At 42.1% G+C, this 21,065-nt stretch overlaps 1 long non-coding RNA gene across 1 annotated transcript in view; it reads left to right on the forward strand.

The window, feature by feature from the left end:
• The first annotated feature begins 5,874 nt into the window (after positions 1 to 5,874).
• The window catches only part of LOC311029002, a 43,921-nt gene continuing 28,730 nt past the window's right edge, over positions 5,875 to 21,065 (forward strand). Inside the window, exon 1 of the long non-coding RNA XR_014598829.1 lies at positions 5,875 to 6,058. This is a non-coding gene — a long non-coding RNA (uncharacterized lncRNA). The remainder of the gene's footprint in view (positions 6,059 to 21,065) is intronic.

Consider the following 21,065-nt stretch of genomic DNA (forward strand, 5'->3'; position numbering starts at 1 on the left):
GAAGGTGTGACAGTTGTGGTGACGTAGGAGACGTTCTCTGTCCAACAATGAAGCCATGGCACCCTTTCAGGTTGCATGGTTGGAGTTTGAGAGAAGAAGCATGTGTGTTACTATCACTAACTAGTGATGGCACTTTTCCTCATCTGTGAATTACAGCATGTGACTCCTCCAACATTGCAGAGCCTTTGGAAAAGTCCTCCACAACAACAAAATCATCCACGAAGAAGATGACGACGATGATGTGTTCCCAGAGCTGCCTCAGAGTGGAGAATATCTTGTCAATGGCAGACAAAGGAACACAGGCAAAGACAAACAGAGGAGGAGAGATACTGTGAGTACAGAAATCAGTCGCACGACCAGGAGGTATGGTTATGACATGGAGGAGGAGACCAGCAGTAAGAAGGAGTCTCTGCAGGTCAAGTCTTCCTGGTCGGAGTCAATGAACCAGCTGATAAGGAAACTGGACCACCTTAATCTAGACATAGAGGGGGCTCTGAGTGCAAACCTCTCCCCCTCCGACACACCCTGCACCCGAGGATGCTTTTTCAAAGTCCACGTTACAACAAGCCCTGAATGAGCGAGTTCTCCAAAGACCAGACAGAGGGAATCATTGTCTCCCTGAAGCTCACTCTGGGAACTGGATGAAGACATTCACAAGCGGGAAGCTGTGTGCTTGCAGGAGCCTGGACATTCATTCTCAGCAGAGCACACGTGGACCCAAATCCACAGGTTCATGAAGCAAAGGGTCTGTGCCCTATTCTCAATCTGGACTCCAGTCCTCTACTCACTATCCTCGCAACTGTTCTTGATTTCGGGCCGAAAGTCCTGGATCTCCTACGCATGGTGAAGCACAAGCCGAGCTCCATCACCTTCTCACACTACAACCGTCCCTCCGGATCTGGTGGACATTCTTTTATCAATGAGAGTTCAGATGATGGAGAGTCTTCACTGGAGGAGCCCACAGAAAAGGAGAAGATCAATGTAGAGGATGAGAAGACTTCTGCAAACAAAGCTAAGGATGACAAAGATAGTGATGAGGATTGTTAAAAAGCAAATCACAACAAGAGAGAACCACAGGGTGATGTCACACGACGCCACAGCTAAACGCTGCATTAGCAGTATTGAACTTTAAGTCTGCATTAGTATGTTATGGACACTCAGCTGCAGCTACGTGTTCAATGGACTTCTGTTGGATATTCCTTTACCCACCCTCGCCTTCAAGTTCTCTCACTGGGAGAGGACCCCTTCATGGACTGTGGGAAATGTGGTTTCATGGGGAATATTTATATAATATAATGCTGGAGTGAAATTAGGGGTTTAATTATCATCCAGGGTGGGGGTACACAGCAAAATCAAAAGTGTTAAATTTCCAGTGTTGGTGTTGTATGTTAAAAATACAGTGTTAATTCAACACTTGCTTAGTTTAATTCAACTATTTGAGAGTTAATTCCTCAAAAGAGTTGGTGTTAATCCAGGGAGTTAAATCCAAACAACACTGTTTAAGTGTTCATTTTAAAATCAACACTTAAACAGTGGTACTCCCAGAATTCCAACGGACCTGTGACGTGTTTGTCTAAAGAGCGGGACGACTCGGAGTCAGACTCGAGGCTCGAGCGGGTCGGCAGAGGACGACTTTCTTTTCACCTCCAGACTCCACGGAGTATCTTTCTGTAAGTAAATGAAAGGCGTCATGCCCATTTAATAATACTTTGTAAGCAGTAGTATTTTAATGTTATATGTGTCGAATGTCCTGTCTAACGTTATAGCTCTAACAAGGTAGGCTAAGTCCCATGTTAAGGGTAGCATGGCGGCTGTTTTATATTTTTTCAAGGGTGCATTAATGTTCCTTTTGCACATCAGTGTTGATGAATGTACACAATTTGCTTAGCGTAAGTATAGGCTACACGTTCGGATAACACGGTATATAACTACACATTTCTTGTGAGAGGAAAAAGCTAAGTTAGCTAAAATGACGTAGCGTTAGCACGCGCACGAGGCTAACTGATTTCTGTCGGGAAAAATCTGTCGTTCCGTGCGCGTACAGTAATTAATTAGCTATGGTCTCTGTGAGGGACCCAGTAGTTGACACAGGGACGCAGACTCAGGAGTAGCAACAATAGCTTAAATTTATTTTTCTTTGGTCAAACATAAGTCAAACTCAAAGTTAACAAAAGATTTAGGGCCTTTTAAAGGTTAACGTAACAAAACCAAAGAGACAAAACACAAACACACCCTCCACCTATCTTCTGCCAAATGAAACAAAGGAACTGCTTAAATACTACTTGACTAAACCAAAATAAATGACAGGATAATTATCAAATCAATTAAGCTTACAAAAGAACCAAAAATTGTGAAAAAAGACAAACTAAAGATTTCTACAGAATAACCTATTTAAACTAATATTTACATATATACCCAAAACAATCCAACTCAAATTAAACATAACAAAATCCCAACAAAATCTTAAATCCCCCCCACGACTGGACAGCAGTTGGATCATGCTGAGCAGGTCTTAAACTGGCGGAACCTTTCTGCCCGTCTTTTGGCTGGTTTCCGCCCGGACCCCAATTGTCGCCGCACGCCCCACCACGACGCCGGAGTTGGCCAGACTCAGGACCCCCGCAGCGGGCATGGTAAATAAAGCAGAACAAAAAGAATTAATAACAAATAACAGCAAACCCATAGTCAACACAAATGTGTGCACTTGCAAATGTGTGACCATGACGTGCTTAAAGTAAATAAAGTCTATATGAGGTATGAAATCAAAAGACTATGTGTCGTGTGTTTATTTGTTTACATATGTTCAACGATGTATGTCGATCCTAATAATAATAATAATAACGTGCAGGAATAAACCTAAATGTGCAAATTATACTAATGATTAAAGCATCAAAATGTGAGTGAGTGCAAGGGGAGGGGTTACCGACAGGCAGACGGTGTTTACTGTGGTGTGGACGCGTCTGCGGCCATCACACATCTCGTCTCGATGAAAATGCCAGGCGATAGAGTAACTTAGAGAGCCGGGGCTGGGCCTGGGGGTTGAACTCCTGCCTGCCCAAAGACTGCTGCTAATGCTAAAAGTCAGACTAGCTTTGTGAGTAGGGCAAGTTAAGTTAGCATGTTGCTGCTGTAAGTTAGGCTTCCTGGAGAAACAGACTAGAGCATGACATTTTTCGGGAGTCAAAGTTTTATTAATCCCGTGATTGGGACGGGATGGGAATAAAAATCAACGGGAGCGGGCAGGAGCGGGAACGCCATTAATAGATGATGATTTTCAGCCGTGTTAAACAACCAAAAGGACAGACACGTCCATTTTTGTAGTCATCTTTCAGTGAGCCAAAACTATTTTGACTTGCGTTAGCAAGTCAAAAGAACTACACATCCAACAGTGCTTTGACTTCCGGCCGGGCCGGCCACTACCGGAAGTTAAATGCGCGGAGGGAGGTAGAGGCGATGAAGCCGGGAAGCGAGAGCTACAGACTAAAGTCCGACACAATGATTAATTTAATAATTGATTATTGTTAGATTAATTGTTGCAGCTCTAATGATGGTGATTGCTAATTTGCTTTATCTTTTAGATGGTGAGAGATGCTCTAAAGGCTAAACCGGGTGGACAGATTATTTTGGATGAATATGATAAAATGAAAACATTGATGGATAGCACAAGGAGACAGTTGGTGAACCTTCTTGTGGCTGACATGGTTGAAATTCATGGGTAAGACTTCATTGTTCATTTTTATACTTCACTCAATGCAATTTTTTTTTAACAGAACACTTATTTTAGGACATTGCGTAATGCATATTAGTAAAGCAACTTATTATTTATTTTCTCCTATGAAAGAGATAAATACTAAATGGCTAAAACATGATACAAAAACGAAGTGTTTGAGAGAGACTAAAACTCAGTGAAGCTACAACAGTAAAACTTGTAAGCACTGAAGGAATTGTAGTAATGTCATGTTGATCTTTCAGGAGGAGCCCGCCTGTGTCTGTGCGAAGTAAATATGCTTTGGGCATCATCTCTCTATTTCCCAGCCTCAGAGATCCATACTCAGACAATGGATATGTAAGTATATAAATGAATAGCTTGTATAGCAATTTATGGAGTAGTAATATGGTCTGAACTTACTCTACAATTGAATGTTTTTAATATTACAGGAACACTTCTATGACCCACAGACTGGATCCGGGTACTTGGCCTGGAGGATAAAGACTGTTCAGCGCAACACTGCAGCTCAGTCCCGGAGATCTTCCACCAGCACACCCTACCAGGATAGTCCAAAGAGAAAGAGGGAGGTTCTCAGCACGGATAAGCAGCTGCTTGGTGAGCAGTGTCATGAAGCAATATCCTTTTTGAAACATTCAACTGATGAATCGGCAATCAAAGAGAAGATGAGGGCTACTTTTCAGTACCGCCAAACACTGGTTCAAGATCAGCAGTGCTCTTCGACAGTTTTGGATGTCTTCCCACGATTCCTCGACATCACTGGCTTGGTAAGAAAGACAACTTCTTTATATTTAGTGAATTGTCACTCAATGTATAAACTTTTAAGTTGCATAAGTATAAAAATGTGTGTTCTTTTGTAGATTGACCAGGATTTCACCATGATGTTTGGAGAGGAAGTGTCAGGCAGATTTTTGGCAAAATGGCCTACTTTTTTCAAACCTAGGATCCTGACAGACTGCAAAAAACTGACTTCTAATGAACACATTGAAGACCTCTTGTCTGCGCAGCACGACTCAGGTGGGTCTGGTTAGTTTCTTCTCTTTAAAATGATATGATGTGAATGTGTCAGACATTTTCTCCTGTTTTTCCCCTAGGCTGGGACAGTGACTTATCAAGCATTCTACTGTTGGTTCACTTGCTGCCGCCCACGTCCAAAGGCCACAAAAAGAGTCGAAAAATCAGCGCATGTCAAGCTGAAGACCATGTTGTTTGATATTTGCAGGTATGCAAATAGTAATGTACTTATGTAGGGCTGTTCGACTAATCTTGTGATTGTTTTTAGGTTAACAATTATTAATTTACAAAAACACTGGTACGCCATCTCCATTTTGGAAAGGCTGCAGATAACATGATTAACGAATCAACTTTTCCTTTAACAGATAACAATAACTTTGACCAATTAATTAATAAAAAAAAAAAACACCTATTGTCATCAACTCGTGGAGACATGTGGACATAATTATGCAAACTTTCACTTGTGCCTTCAGTCATATTTCACAGTTTATTTCATGATTTTCTCATAATTCTTGTTTGTATTTTGTTAAAGAATGGATTCAGTGTCGAAACCTTCCTTGCTGGTGTGGCGCCGGGTCAGCCCTTCCTCCTGTGTGTGGGTCAAAAGAAGAACAGCATCCAAAGATACTACATCATCATTGACCACAAGGCCATCCCTTGCAAGGCACAGACATCCTTGGCAGCTTTCGACGAGCTCTTCAAAGCACACTTCATCTTCAGTGTCAACTACCACGAATCCCTCTTCAACTTCTATACATTCATCCAAACCACAGTTTTTAACATTGATGTGGGAAGTGCCAAGGAAAGTCCCAGAGTCAAGGAGCTCAGAGCGAGATTTTTGCACGACGCTGGATGCAAATATGTTTCTTTGTTATGTCTGTAAGGCACACCACAAAAGTTCTGCATTGCTTTGTCAGCATTTAAGACTCCAGCACGGTCTATATCCTGGAAAGACATTACGTTTAAAATGTGGACAGCCGGGATTAGGGTTGTCACGATACCAGAATTTCAGTAGTCGATACCAATACCTGTGAATTTCCACGATTCTCGATACTAATTCGATACCACAATTTAAAAAAAAAACCAACAGGACCCATGTACTTTTAAATTCATTAATTTATTGAAAACTGCTTCAAACTGTCAAGTATTTAACACCACTGTGCTTTAAGATCTTTTTGCACAGAATTTAAATTGCAGTACCAGCTGCCAACAGACCTATAGCCATCCAGTATAAAAACAAACAATACTGTGCTTATAAATATGGTCATAAATAACAACAATAGTCAACTATTTTACATTAAAAAAAGAACAGCAGTGGTCTATAGCTGAGGTGTTTGGCCAGGTTTGACGTGCTTCCTCCTTTGGTCTGAAAACTTCTGAGGCACTTTTTGCATGTCGGCTTGTTTGAATCAAGAATTGCTCCGAATTCATCCGCCTCGAACGCAAAATATTTCCACACGCGACTCTTCGCAGCTGTCATGTCGACGAGCCGATGTGTTGTGCTTTCGCTCCCACCTGCTGAAGCCATTTTTTTCGAAGACGGCAAGTTTTCTTCTTCAGCGCCGCTTACTGCTCTGTGCTGCTCACACGCGTATACTGCCCCCGTCAGTTCCGCCAAGAATCGACACGGCTCGCCGAGTGAAAAGTTGTATATTCGGTTCTGACGATAACAGAAAAAAGCAAGTATCGAATTATTTTTTTCGTGTCGGCATCGAATTGGTACCGAAGTATCGGTTCTTGTGACAACCCTAGCCGGGATGTTGTTTATCGTTTTGCACCTATTCAGGTTTCAAGAAGCATCTTGTTCATTTACATAGAGATGTTGCTTTGACTAATACTGATGACAATGTGGACGCTCAGAATGAAGTTAGTGAGCCCTCAACTTCACAGGCAGTTACAGACTCTCCAACAACTACCGAGCTCTCTGTTGACAATAATCTTGTGTTAAACATGTGTGCTTCTGTTGTAGTACAGTTGCAAGCATCTGGTGTTGCTGAGAGCACAGTCCAAGCAATGGTGGGGTCCATGGAGGATCTTGTAAATGACATTCATACGCAAGCAAGAGAGGCAGTTCTCAGCTGTACTCCAGAAATTCAAGGCACAGATTTTGAAAAGAAGGTGGAAAAGTGTTTTGATCAACTAGAAAATCCGTTCTCAACTTTGAACACGAGTGAAACGACAGAAGTTCTTTGAGGAAAAGTGGGAAATTGTTGAACCTGTTGAATATGTTCTTGGAGTGCGGTTTGATGTTCGCAGGGATCACACAACAGGAACTTACAGTCGGGTCCCTGTAACTGATACATTTGTGTATACACTCATCCTGGGAACTCTTAAGTCTATGTTCAAGAACACTGAATTGTGTGAAAGTTTCTTGCAAGCCAAGCATCAAGAAGAAGGAGTTTATAAAGACATATGTGATGGTTCATACTTCAAGAATAGCGTTTTGTTTTCCCAGAACAAACATGCTCTACAAATTCAACTCTATTTTGATGAGTTTGAGACAGCAAATCCCTTAGGTTAAGTTCTGTATTTAATGTAAATGCATACTGTGAAGTGTCAACCACTAATTGGGTGAAGAACTATGGAACAGAATATCAGATTGGTATGTTTGTTTGCACTGGAACAAATATGGAAGATCCTGTTTTCAGAAAGATCACAAACATTCTTGTACATAATGAGCAAGCATTTATTTTGACATGCAGAGTGGACACTCTTTATTTTGATGATCATTTCAATGCATACTGTATCAGTGAGAGCGCAGATTCACTTTCTGTTTTTCCAGTTAAGGAGTTGATTTATTACAGACCCTATGACAAACAGTTTTCTAATGAGATGTGTGAAAAATATTATATTGTGCCACATTGTCATATCGTGTGACCTGTGTTGGTCATTGTTGGTTATTGCAAAGCCAGTGCTGTTTTAATGTGGTGAGCTTGTTTGAAATAAATACAGATTCAAACTGCAACTTGTGTGGTTTTCTTTGTAAATTATATTATTAGTAGTAGTAGTAGATTTAACACTATCCATAGTGTTAATATAGATTTAACACTATCAATAGTGTTAATATAATCTGAATCTTATTCAGTGTTAAAACAACACAATGATAGTGTTAATATTTGACACTACACACTAGTGTTAGGAAAATTCAACACTGGTGAGTGTTAAATTTCAACTATTGAGTGTTGTTTCAACTCTGTCATGTTTAACACTATCAAAAGTGTTATTTTAACTCGATCTAGTGTGGACCAATACAGACACTTTTAAAGTGTTGAATTTAACTCCCTAGGAGTTGAATTAACACTTCTGAATTTGCAACACTATAGTGTTGCCGGTCTTATGGGTAACCTGGGTATGTGAGGTGAGGTGTGATGGGAAGTGTAGTCCCCGTGGATGTGTGTGGATGTGAGAAGCCGCTGCTCCCTCGCTGCAGCCGGTGAAGTTGATGTACAGATGAGTGTTGTTAGCCAGCAGAAGTGTATTAGATGAGCTCAAGATTACAGCCTCACAAGACTGCAGTGTTCCTGTCCTCTTGTAGACGACTCAATGAAAGCCTCTGGTTGGACGGTGAAGGATCTCTCCTGTCATTCTTCTGGTCGTGTCACCCGGACACTAGAAATGCGGGTCACCAGCTGAATGAGCAAAGGTCACGTTAGCATCCACAGCGTGCTCCCAACTAGGGTTCAGGGCCGATAAGCTGGAAAGGTAACACACCGTAACAACAGTGTTTACGGAGGCTTCTGGTTGGACCTATAACAACACACGCCGACCACAAGGTGGTGCTGTTTCCCTGCTATCTGAAGTTATCTGAGGGCTTTATGACATCTGTAGGATGTATGTTTAGAATAAGTTATAAGGTTGTTTATATATAGAAGTTACTCCAGAGGTCCAAGACTGATTCCATGATGATGTGATGTGAAACTATTTGAATTTGAAAACTGCAGCAAAGTGACTGAGAACAATGATTTTACACGTTTGAGTCCACTCCATGTTTTCAGCTTCTATCATTTCTTACATCCAACATTAAAGACAGAGACCAATCGTAAACGTAGACAGACTATTGACTTTTTATTGGAGGAACTGTTTTGGTGGTCTGATGATGTTCTGTAGATGCTGGAGATGTCTTTTTCAGCTGGCACTTCCCAGAATGCTCTCTGCCAACTGGTCAGCTGGAACAAGAAAACAAACATGACAAAGGTGAACATGTGCTACAATGTGACGGGACGTAGCATGAGTGTTCTTAAACTACGTTAACAAGCGAGGCAAAGGTTAGAGGAAATGTTTCCATGAACTAAGACACGCCCAGCAGACAGTTTGTCACGTACCTGTTTACCAGCGGGGTGCAGACGGCAGCAGCTCTCATAAGCAGAAGTCTGGACACGTCTCTGGAGGAGAGCATCTTCTCTGGAGCTTAGACGCTCTGCTGCTTTGCTGCTGGTGAGGAGACAGACAGACTTCATAGAACTGGACCTGATAGACCTGAAGAGAAAGGACAAGAAGAACAGAAAACACCAGACTTAGAGCAGCAGTGGGGAGCAACGCTAGAATATTCTGGAGGAAACTTACAGTATCTAGAGAGACATTTTAAAGAGGTGTGCTTACATAAAGTCACTGCAACATAATCAAGTTCACATACTTTGATGCCTCGCTGTGCTCGTCCAGGTTCTCTGTGGACACGTCGCTTCCCTCATCTTTCTCATCCTTTGGCTTCTTTATGAATGAAAAAACACATTTCATTGATTTATTAAATTGACTTCATGAAGAAAACAAAGGTAAAGATATTAGATCAAGCATAATAATAATAATAATCATAATAATAATAATCATAATAGCAGCATAATACAGTTATTCTTTACCTGGTTCTTCCATCTCAGTATCAAGTCATTGCTTCCCTCGTCTCTCTGGTCTGGTCCTGGGGGTCCTGAGGGTCCTGATGGTCCTGGGGTTCCTCTGGGTCTTCTTGCCAATTCGGGTCCAAGGCAGTGCTGAAACAATCAAATGGATGCTGCATACAACATTAATGTAATTAGTTTCAAGGCCAGGTGCATAAAGAATACAAATCATACATTGTGTAGCTGTCCAATTTACCTTTTGATCCTTCAAGTCCACCACAGGGAGGTTGTGTTGCTGGTGGACCATCAGGTCCAGAGGACACTATTACCTGTTGGATGAGCCCCGACTAGAATCCACTAGGAGGAACATTCTTACTTACCTCATTTGTCCTGTTTGTACGGGACATAACAGCTCAGCATAGGCATATCACATGACATCAGAGACAGGACATCGCAGGGCAGGTTATGGCATCAACTCTTCATGGTCCACTATGGTCCTTGTTATAAGTGCTCTACACCTCCACAGAGCACCAGACCTGCTGGGTGCCTGGGTCGGCCACTGAGCTGGCTGTACGCCCAACGCTGCCCTGCTCGATGCCTGCGCTGGGGTTTTGGCAGATACGGTGTCCGATACGATACTGCTTTACCTTGACAACGAGTAAAAGAAAAGAGAAATGTGACTCAGGACGTAAATTATAAACTCAGATTGCAGATTGTATATATAAATATGTGCTGACCGTTGTGAGATAGAGTCTGCAAGGGTGGTTGGAGGAGGCCTAGTAAATCCAAGCCTTACTGGAGTTGCAGTTGTTTTTTTATAACTGTAAAACAAACACACGCACACACACACACACACACACACACACACACACACACACACACACACACACCATGGATGGGTTCTTACAATGTAAAGTTCAGTACTGGTAAACAGTACTTCTGCCCAAGAATGGAAAAAGTCACAAGCAAAGACAGATCGCTCTTATTTACAGATGTCATCTAGCCAGCATTATCTATTAGCCGGAGAAGCAATGTTCTGAACTTGCTCTGGTTACTGAACGACCAACAAAGTCAAACGCAAGCCCGGAGTTTTAATACTAGAACGGGGTTAATGACAACTTCACAATTAACACGTCATTGGTAGTGTAAACAAACCAGGCTGTAACAAGTCAGTTTGTTTACACAACTACTACGTTAGCGCTTATGCTAACACTGAAGCTACATCGCCGGTAGTGTAAACAAATTGACTTGACACAGCCAGGATGCAGTCGAATAGACTATTTTGCTTAGGGAGGTTCCTAACTGAAGAAGTGACCCGGAAGTAAACAAGTGGCCGCCATGATAAGAGCCGTTCGGATTCTCTAAATGCAAAGGAGCGGAGCTCCAATTCTTCATTGCAGAGCTCCTTTAGCATAGGATGCAACAGACCTTCCTATACGAAAGGAAAGGAGATTACGCCGACCCACAATTCTCTGCGAGAGCAACATTTAGGTAGGAGTAGAGTCCTTAAGAGAGAGAGTGGCGCCACCTACGTTTACGGCAATGGTTAATTTTTTTCACAGCAATGGCGGAGCATGGAGACCCTCAAAAGTTCCCGGAAGTTAGCAAAAGCTAACTTCCGCCCAACGTAATTCTTATGGAGCACACGGTCGGAGCAACACTTGATCAAGGTAAAATGTTTAAAGAATGACATTTTCACATCAGTAGTTCATTGGAATTAAATTGACATGAGTAATTAGCTATATTAAATATGTTGGCGGATTGTCCCCGTCTAGATTAGAAGATTAGAGAATATTAACGGATAAAAGTTTAAGCTAGCACGCTGGATAACGATAGCAACACATGCAACAGGCGGACGCATGTAAATTCTGTTCACTAAATATAACTTAATCGAACACTGTCAATTTATACCAATAGCCAGCTTAATGTGCAGGGAGTGTGATTGTAGATAAACATCAATTTAATATAATTGAGGCTATATATATATAGGTTTGAGTGCGGGGTGAAAAAGTTCACATTTGAATATTAAATTCAAACTGTGCTGCATCCGCCGATCCTGATGGTGGTAAACTTTCTTGCAAATAATAATAATAAAAAAAAAACCGGGGTGATTCTGGTTGTGTTAATATAATTACCGTGTCTGTATTGGGCAACTTGATTTTTTTTTTTTTTTTCAAAAAGCTGATAGGAGTATAGTGTATATTATAAAGCTGGTGTGTCTACTGTTGTGATTTTGGACGGTGAGAACACAAACTGGGTTTATACCGGCATGGTTATATTTTTCATGCATATGTATCATGTTACTAATTCTCCTTGTGAATATTCTGGAGACTGTATTATGTTGACTCCTGACGTGATCATTCATTGTGCACGCAGCTTTCCTCTCCACTCAATCCTTCGCCACGATTAGCTGCAGCTGTCCCTAATTGATTAATTAGTTCAGAGCAGTCGAGCAGAGGAAAAGGCAAAGGGAAAAGCGAGGAGAAATTAAGCGTTTGGAGTTAAGGTAAGAATAAACTACAAGTAGCCACTGTTTACCAGTTTATTTAGTTAGGTTCCAGTTGATTTTGACCTGTGTGTACACATTTTGGAAAAGTAACCCCCACTATTTATTTGCCAGGGGTGTGGGGGGGGCCTGCATGCACAGCGAATGATCACCATAGCAGTCTCTTCATACATGTATGTGTATGTCGATATATCTACTATATCAGTGTATATCAGTTACCTGCACTTGGTGCTGTGTGGTCAAGAAGCAGTGATGCCTCTTCATAACTTAATTTTGCATGCTGCAGGCCAGGAGTGCTGAGCAGACAGTGGTGAGACTGAAAAGACATAATGCAATGTTTTTCAAGCAGTCATACTAAACAAATGTCCCTAACAGGTGATATCATCTTGCGTATATTTGGGAACCTACAGTAGGAGCACTTTGTAGTGGAGCGTCAGTGATGCTGCAGGCCAGGAGTACTGAGTGGACCACAGTGAGACTGAAAACACAATAGTCAGGCATTATAAATTATACTAGATGGGCATTGCCTTGCAATATTACTAAAGGAATAATACTAAACATAACTATTGCTGTTAGTCATATTATTTGATACACCTGTGCAACATCGTGCAGTGCAGTACAACAGCTGTGCCATAAATTCTGCTTTTATAAATCTTATACATGTTCGGTTTTTGTTGACATAATCAGAGGTGTTCATTCTGTATGTTCATTCTGTATGTATGTATGTTATTGTAGGTTGTGGTGCTGTGCTGGACTGCATTATCTCAACAATTGTTGCTTATATTTTTCCTTATAGTATTTTAATGGAGAGGGGAAAATATCAGGAACACTGATGAATATAATGCACCCCAGCACAGCAGCATCTACTATGACTCCCATAATAAACAACAACCAGAATGATCACCTTTTGAAAATGCCAGCTAAAACTAGAAATGTATAAGTTTGATAAATGAAAAATGTATGGCAGAGCAACTGAAATGGATTGTCTTAGATTGCAAAAGTGCACCTTATATCATGGTTGATGAGTATGTATATTAGTAACTGTAATGAATATGTAGTTAATTTCAAGTAATCATACGGCATTGATGCTGCATACTGCACATCAGGAGAACTGACGAGTAAGGACCAAATATCTTATAGCTCAGGAGTGATGATGACAAGGATGTTACATGTCTCTTGTTAATGATTTGTACTTGGTGGAACAGTGATGTTTACCAGATACAGGGAGGTGGAGGATTCGTGATGTTGGCTGGGGAGGAGCAGTGATAAAGCAGGGGCTGGTAGTTGGTAGAGCAGTGGTGTTTGCTGGATACAGGGAGGTGGAGGATTCGTGATGTTGGCTGGGGAGGAGCAGTGATATAGCAGGGGCTGGTAGTTGGTAGAGCAGTGGTGTTTGCTGGATACAGGGAGGTGGAGGATTCGTGATGTTGGCTGGGGAGGAGCAGTGATAAAGCAGGGGCTGGTAGTTGGTAGAGCAGTGGTGTTTGCTGGATACAGGGAGGTGGAGGATTCGTGATGTTGGCTGGGGAGGAGCAGTGATATAGCAGGGGCTAGTAGTTGGTGGAGGGGCAGTTATATTTTCTGGGTACAGGTAGGTGGAGGATTTGTAAGCCTGGGTGGATGCAGTCAAATGGAGTGTTAATTATCTTGGCTTTGTTCTGGTGGGTGGAGGAGCAGTGATTGTTGGGTGCTTGTAGGTGGAGCATTACTGGTGCTGTCTGGGTTCTGGATAGTAAGGGAGGAGTGATGTGGATTGGGTGCTGGTAGGAAGAGGATTAGTGTTGTTGGTTGGGTGAAGTTAGGTGGGGGATTACAGCAGTGATGCTGGCTTTGTCCCGAAACACTGTCAGCTTTTCCGGGGTTGGCTGATGTTGAACCTAGGCCACTGTTCTTTTTCACTTTCTTGGTTTGGCTCTTGCTTCCAAGATGGCCATCTTTTAAGTGTTGTTTTTTCCTGTCATTTTGTATTTTTTTTGCTTCAATCCGCAACCTCAACCTAATAAATCAACGGATTATCTTTTCTTTTATTTCACAGCATAATGGAAGCCTGCTGGAGAATGCCAGAGCTTCCTTCTCCAACACACCCACTGTGTTTGGAAGCTCCATGAGGGAGGAACCAGTCTTCGTCCTGAACAGTTCCTCGATGTGGTGAATGACATCATAGGCTTCTTGGGAAGGGTGGCAGAGGGCACCTGACTTGAACTCTTTAAAGTTCAACAACATGCTGTTTTCTCCCACAGGATTGTCATCACTGTGCTGTGTTGCAGTTTTGCAGTTTTCACAGATGCTGGCAAACTTGATGATCTTGTGGACAATGTAGCCTGTAAGATGGAAGAGTATACTTTTTTCACTCTTTGTAAGGTCAGGTGCTGCTCTGTCCACCACTGTCAGTTGTTCCACTCTAACTGACGGAGTGACCTTTTGCTCCACTTGGTCCAGGAAGTCTGCCAAGAAGCTACTGTCATCCTCCTGGTAGCTGCCTGACTTGATGGTTGTGAGGAACTGCCCCACGGATATGAGCCTGAGGGCATGGTGGAATTCCACCGGAGTTGGTACAGGATTCTTTGATCTAACACAGCTAAATGTATTTTCAAGGCAGTCTTGAGTGAACCTTGACGTTAACACAAACCTGTGTCCTCTTGCTAGCATCTCCTCCTGTATGGCCAGAATTGATGTGGTTGCCATGATCACCCCTGACTGAACAGGCTTCCACCATCCCTTTGGCCCAATCTTCATGCCCCGGAACAAATGGAAAGTGTCCTGGAGGAAGGTAATGGCCCCGTCATATTCATCAATCTTGAGCTTGCTCAAGGCTGTAATTGGATGCCTAGATGACATTAGAGCAAACCACTTGTCAATTTGTTCCAGGAACCATGCTGTGGTCATGTAGGATACAGGGCGGTTTTCTTGCTGCACCATGTATTTCAGCCCAGCACTTGTTGCCCTACTGAAAACATGCAGAGCTGGCCCAACCTTCATTTTGTCAAAATGACTTGGTCCAATGGCTGCAGCTGTCAGCTGAGGAGCGAGTTTCAATGCCATTCCTTCCTGAAATTGAATCAAGTCCTTAATTGGGAGCACAGAAACCTCGTTAGAGGGGAGGTTCTGTTTTTGGACTACATCCGAAGGAAGGGAAAACACCTGTCCACGGATAAGGGCACTTTTAAGATTTTTCACCAGATGTGGGACATCAGGCATGAAGAAGAGCTGCCTGTCTGGTGTTGCTGGATGTGTCACAGATGTTTTATTGTGGTCGACCCCAAAGGCTTTCCACATGGCCTGGTTAGGGCTACCCATGTCAGTGGTGACATTCATGACATGTAGCCCAATGGATGCTGCCCTCTGAATTATTTCAGTAATGATTGGCCTGTATACTGCTCCCTTGGTAGAATTGCCACTGAAATGGTATGCAACAACTTGCTTCCAGCGTGTTGTGTTTCCAGCCAACATGAACACACACGCATGTGTTGCTACCCCTGTGTGACCCGGCAAGGTCACATCCCCATACAGCTTTCCTGACAGCATGTGTAACTCCACACTTGGTGTTATCGCCATTTCATCCAGGGTCAACACACACTCCCTCTCCAGGTCTGTAAAGCCATCTGCCTTCAGTTTGAGGAAGTCAAACACCTCTGTCAAAATACCAGGCTCAAACCTAACTGACTGCATCCTTCTCTGCAGGGTCCTAATTCCTGGCAGGGGAATCTGCAAGTCCTGCAAGGCCTTGTAGCCAGAGGAACCAGCAGCAAACCTAAGTTTTAACGCCTTCTTGACGGTATCGTTGCTCCATTTCATCCCTCTTGTGGTTGGCCTGCTTAATGCTCCAATTTGATCTTTTGTTAAAATTTTCTTGATGTTTTTGTCCCTAATTTTCATTGTCCTCTTCAGAACTGCATTTTCCTTCTTTAATTTTCTCAGTGCTGCCCTGGTTTTTTTAATTCGATTTTCTTGTCGTTTCAATTGTTTTAGGAGCTGTGATTCTGTCAGCGGTGGCGTCCTGCTCTGCATGGCTGATGTGTGCTCTCCCTGTCTCTCCTCATCTGCCATGTCCTCTCTTTCCTCTATCTCACTTTCCCTTCTCTCACTCTGCTCATCCTTTCTTTCCTCAGTCTTGGAATCTGGTGTAAGTAGAAGCCATTTAACTGTTTATTTTCAAATATTGAATTGTGAATGTATAATTTGAGTCAAACCTTCGTGCAAAAGCATAATTACGGCGAAAGTGTTGCGTGTGTTTTAAAAATAGCGATTTGATGCTAGTGTGAAAGTGTCTGTAGCACTCCCATTGAAAATGAGTTTGAACCAAAAACGAAAATACGGTAAATCTTAAAAGGGCCTCTTTCATCGTAATTATGCTTTTACACAAAGGTTTGACTCGTATACATTCACAAAAAAGCCTAGGTTGCATTTAGCGAGAGTTTCACTTTAAATAAGAAATATTGGTATATTTATCAAGATTTGATATACATTTTACCTGTGTCACTTAAAATACAGTAGCTGTGATCTGCAGCTAAGAACCCTGTCTTTGCAGGTGAAGGGGGGCATCGTGGAGTAGGGGCCCTCCTCTTTCTGACTACTGGCCGATGCACAAAGATGGTGGGTATCGCATCTTCTCTCAGCCTAGTCTTGCCCTTGCTGGTCTTCAAAAACTGGTCAGCCTCAAAATGTGCCTGCAGAGTGACTTCACCTTAGTTCTCACACTCAACAACTCACTTGTATCCGGCACTATGAACGTGTCTAGCATATATCCCATAGTGGTTGAATACACACTATCAGATGGCACATTACACTTAGTAGATATGTTTCAAATCTTTGCACACATAAAACACATCCAGTTCCTGAGGCAACTTGACAAAATGTGTAACACATCAGTGGCTGATTATACTTAACTAACCATGAGCAGGAAGATGGCCTTCAAGTGTTTTTTCCTGTCATTTTCTTTTTCTTCCCCGTTATAATTACAACGTAACTTCCCTTGGTTTTTGCATTGTTTTTCCTGTTCTCTGTTCTGTTTTTAATTAAAAACATCTTAAACTTCCCAGTGGTGTGGTATTTGAAAGTGTGCGAAAGTGCAAATGCATTGTTTGAATATGATTACCTCGCATATTTTTTTGTTAGTAGTGTCTTTGTAGGTGGTTAAATGGCTCCTTCCAACTTTAACCACCCATGCTTTTCGCCTGTCCCTGTCTTTGGGGAAGCCATACATGCGGACACCCCTCTCAGAGCGATTGGAGCATCCCCACGCAGCACAGCACACCATCGTGAAGACTGTCAAGGACTACATAGTGAAAAGGACACAAACAGCTTAACATGCTGATCTGTTTCACTTCTTTACATACTGTTTTAAGGAATTTATTGTGGTATTAAGTGCTTTTGGGAAAAACAAGAGTGTGATTTATTGTGCTACTGATTTATTGTGCATCACTGAGTAGAGTAAGTTTGAGATGAGGAAGAATAGTTAACACATAGTGATAGAAATAGTGATTTATAGTGAATTCAAATCAAAGTGTAATTTATTTGCCATGGATTTCATATTAGAATACAGTTATCATAATGTTGTTACGAGTCCAGACCTAATGTGCAGTCAATGGGCAAATCTTTGTTAGTCACCTTTCTCCTCACTCAAATCTGAAAGTTAAGAAAAAGAGAAAATATTACGACTTTTCAACGACTGTACAGTAAAGTTAAGTTGATAAACTTAACGGAGTTCAAATCAATTAACACAAGAATATACATGTTGCAACGCAAAGCATTTATTGACCATTATTTACCGATCGTCGTGGTTTTCCTAGTGTTTTTCAATTGCCCGCCAAGCACTTCCGGGAACTTTTGGAGGCTACATGGACCACGTGATCGGCCGGCGTTTTGAACTTCCGTTGTCGCCACTCTCTCTCTTAAGGACTCTAGGTAGGAGGAGCTGCTGGACCTGAAGCCGGTCAGTGAACAAGCTTTTATTAAACCAACATGTGGAGAAGTGGACGATGCGCTTTTTGTAGTCCATTATTGTAGTTTTATCCAGCGCAGACGCACGTCAGTCGCCGGTGCCGATCATCAGCTGTCAATCATCAGCGGCCGCGTTATAATGACGTAGCTTAGTGAAAGTCCGGTCGGATTCTCTGAGCACCGCGGCCGTCTTTTCCTAAATCCTTTTGAGTTCTCCTATCGCCTTTCCTTAACCCCGTGACGTTTTCCCCAGAGGTCAAGGAATAGGAGTTAGGACTTTATTTTTTGACTATTCGACTGCACCCCAGGTTTCTTTACACAACCAGTGAAGTTAGCGCTGATGCTAAAGCTAGCGTTAAGCTAGCGCTAATCTTCCTTGCACAAATTACAGTATTACAGAACTATAGTAACTGATAACTGATAGCATCTGGATGCTGCGTTATCACATGTAATGTTGCGCGTTTACTAAGCAAACTAAAAGTACCTCTTCCAGCAGAAACTCCGCGACCATCTCATCTCTTTTGAGATCCGGATGAAGCCGCATTAGCCTCCGCCATCGCTGGAAAGCAGAACCGATGTTGACTCGCGTCCTGCCTCTCGACTCATCGAGTGTTTTCTTTAGTGCAGCTTTTTGTGAAATAGTCTTCTTTTTGATGATAGTTTTCTCTGTGGGAGCAGCCTGGGTGGAAGTGGCGGCTCACCTTGGTCGTCATTGTCAGTTCTTTGCCGTTCCGTGCTCTCAGACCGCTCTGCTGGAGAGGCGCGCGACCCGCAAGCCGTGACCGCGGTAGGCGACGCTGCGACGGATGACGGGCAGGAAGTTCGACCAATCAGTTTATTCGGTCCGAATAAAATCATTGGTCAGACTTTTATCAGAACTATATGAGAATTAAATATTGATGAGTTTCAAGACCTGATGGATTTATTTTACATTTTGGTATGCCGTACGCTTATTAGGAGCATTTTAAGATTCCAAAAGATAAATAAAATAATAAATAAAATGTGAATATTGAAAACATATGGAATTGAATTCGAATAGTATAATAAAAGAAAATTAACAGCTATGTTAATTATTAATGAATTTTGAATGAATTAATTATTATTTCAAGGTTCTTTATCACCTGCACAGATGAGATGCAACATAAAACAGACAACAACAAAAACATGATATCGGCATTATAGATTGGCCATCGGCTGTCCTGCTCTTTCAATATCGGCATCAGCATCGGCCATTGAAAAACACAGGTAGAGCACGAAGGTCGCGACTCACCTTGTGGAGGTCAAAGCGGGAAGCAATGCCGTCTTGTATGAAAGAAATTTCATGTCCACAAAATAAATGGCTTCAAGTAAATGTGTCCACCCTCCCACTGTCCTTTACTACACAAGTACAGTATATGCTTTATGGTAGGAGTCACATTCATTCAGAGTTTAACAAGTATTCTGCATTATTACAATCCCACAGTGAAAGTAGAAACCTTAGCAGGTCTTTTAAAGTGCAGCTCAATAGCAAGTTCTTAGCAATGCATATAGAAATTGGTCTCACCAGCAAGGCTTTGTTCCTGAGTTAAATCCTAATATATTCCCCGAACATCTTCTTTTTTTTAATCCCTTTTGGTCTCAACTCGATGAAAGATCCAAGGATCGTTTTTCAACACGCAGACCACGACAACTCGATGAAAGATCCAAGGTTCCTGTGCAGTGACTAAACCATTGCAGCGTATCCAAAGCTGCAGCACGCCTTATCTTCAGTCTACCCAAATTCTCCCATGTGACCCCCCTCCTCCGTGACCTCCACTGGCTCCCCGTTGCAGCCTGCATCTAATTCAAGATGATGGCACTGGCCTTCAAGGCCATCAATGGAACGGCAGCCATCTACCTTCAAACACTGGTCAAACGCCCCGAAGCGAGCACTTCGCTCCTCTACTTCAGCTGGCCGGCTGGTACCACCATCGCTGAAATCAAACAAATGTCGCTCAGCAACGTCCAGACTCTTCTCTGTTCTGGTCCTCAGTGGTGGAACGAACTCCCAACCAATGTCAGGACAGCAGAGTCACTGCCATCTTCTGAAAAAGGCTCAAGACTCAGCTGTTCAGACTTCACCTACAGGAGGATGAAGAGAGGTGTGTTGGGATGTTGGGTGTTGCTGTCTCTGCAAAGCTTCAGGAAGCACAGAAGCCAAATGTTTGTGGCTTCAAGGTATACAGATAAATAGTGACATCTGGTGGAAAAGGCTTGGTTTCATGATAAAACAGGGAAAATATTTAAGTGAACTGGATGGCAACCCTGTCTCTTATACAACTAAACTGCAGGTTCAAGAAGAGAAAGGTTTCTTCCAGACTGAATTGTTGCAGAGTTAAACAATCAAATCAAAACGTTAATGAACCAAGTTCATTTTCATATTTAATTATTTCCCAATATATAATGTTTTTTATGTTTACTAACTCCTTACCTATTTATCTTTTTATTTATTTCTGTTTTTCTTCATCTATATGTGTATATCTGGCAGCAGGAAATGCCATAAAGTACCAATGCAGAGAGCTACTAAGATGACTTTAACGCTTAGCTGTAGAGTTGACCTGCAACTATGACGATGACTTTGTTAACAGCTTCACACCAGAATCCAGATGGATGCAGGGGCCCGTTTCAGAAAGCAAGTTTAACAAACTCTGAGTCAAAACCTGAACTCTAGCTTGACCAACTCTGAACTGTCAAACTCAGAGTTTTTGGTTTCAGAACAGGTGTTACGATTTAGTTCAATCAACTCTGAGTATTAATTGTAGAAAAAAAAGAAATGTTTCGTCTTGAGTGTTCCACTCATTCAACATTTATATTCTATGTGTGTTTGAGCACACAGGTACAACCTAACCGGCTCAAAACGGACCTGGCAGCAACTAAAGATGAAATATAAAGATATAGTCCAAACAGGTAAGGTCAAATTTAATTACAAGCAATAGTGGTGTTGTTTAGCCTGCCCTCATTAAACAGCATTCAGTGGCTCCATTCAACATGTGAAAGAAATATTTAAGTAATTAGGGAAACAAAGACAAAG

Source organism: Eutrigla gurnardus (assembly GCF_963514095.1).
Source record: "Eutrigla gurnardus genome assembly, chromosome: 18".
Lineage (NCBI taxonomy): Eukaryota > Metazoa > Chordata > Actinopteri > Perciformes > Triglidae > Eutrigla > Eutrigla gurnardus.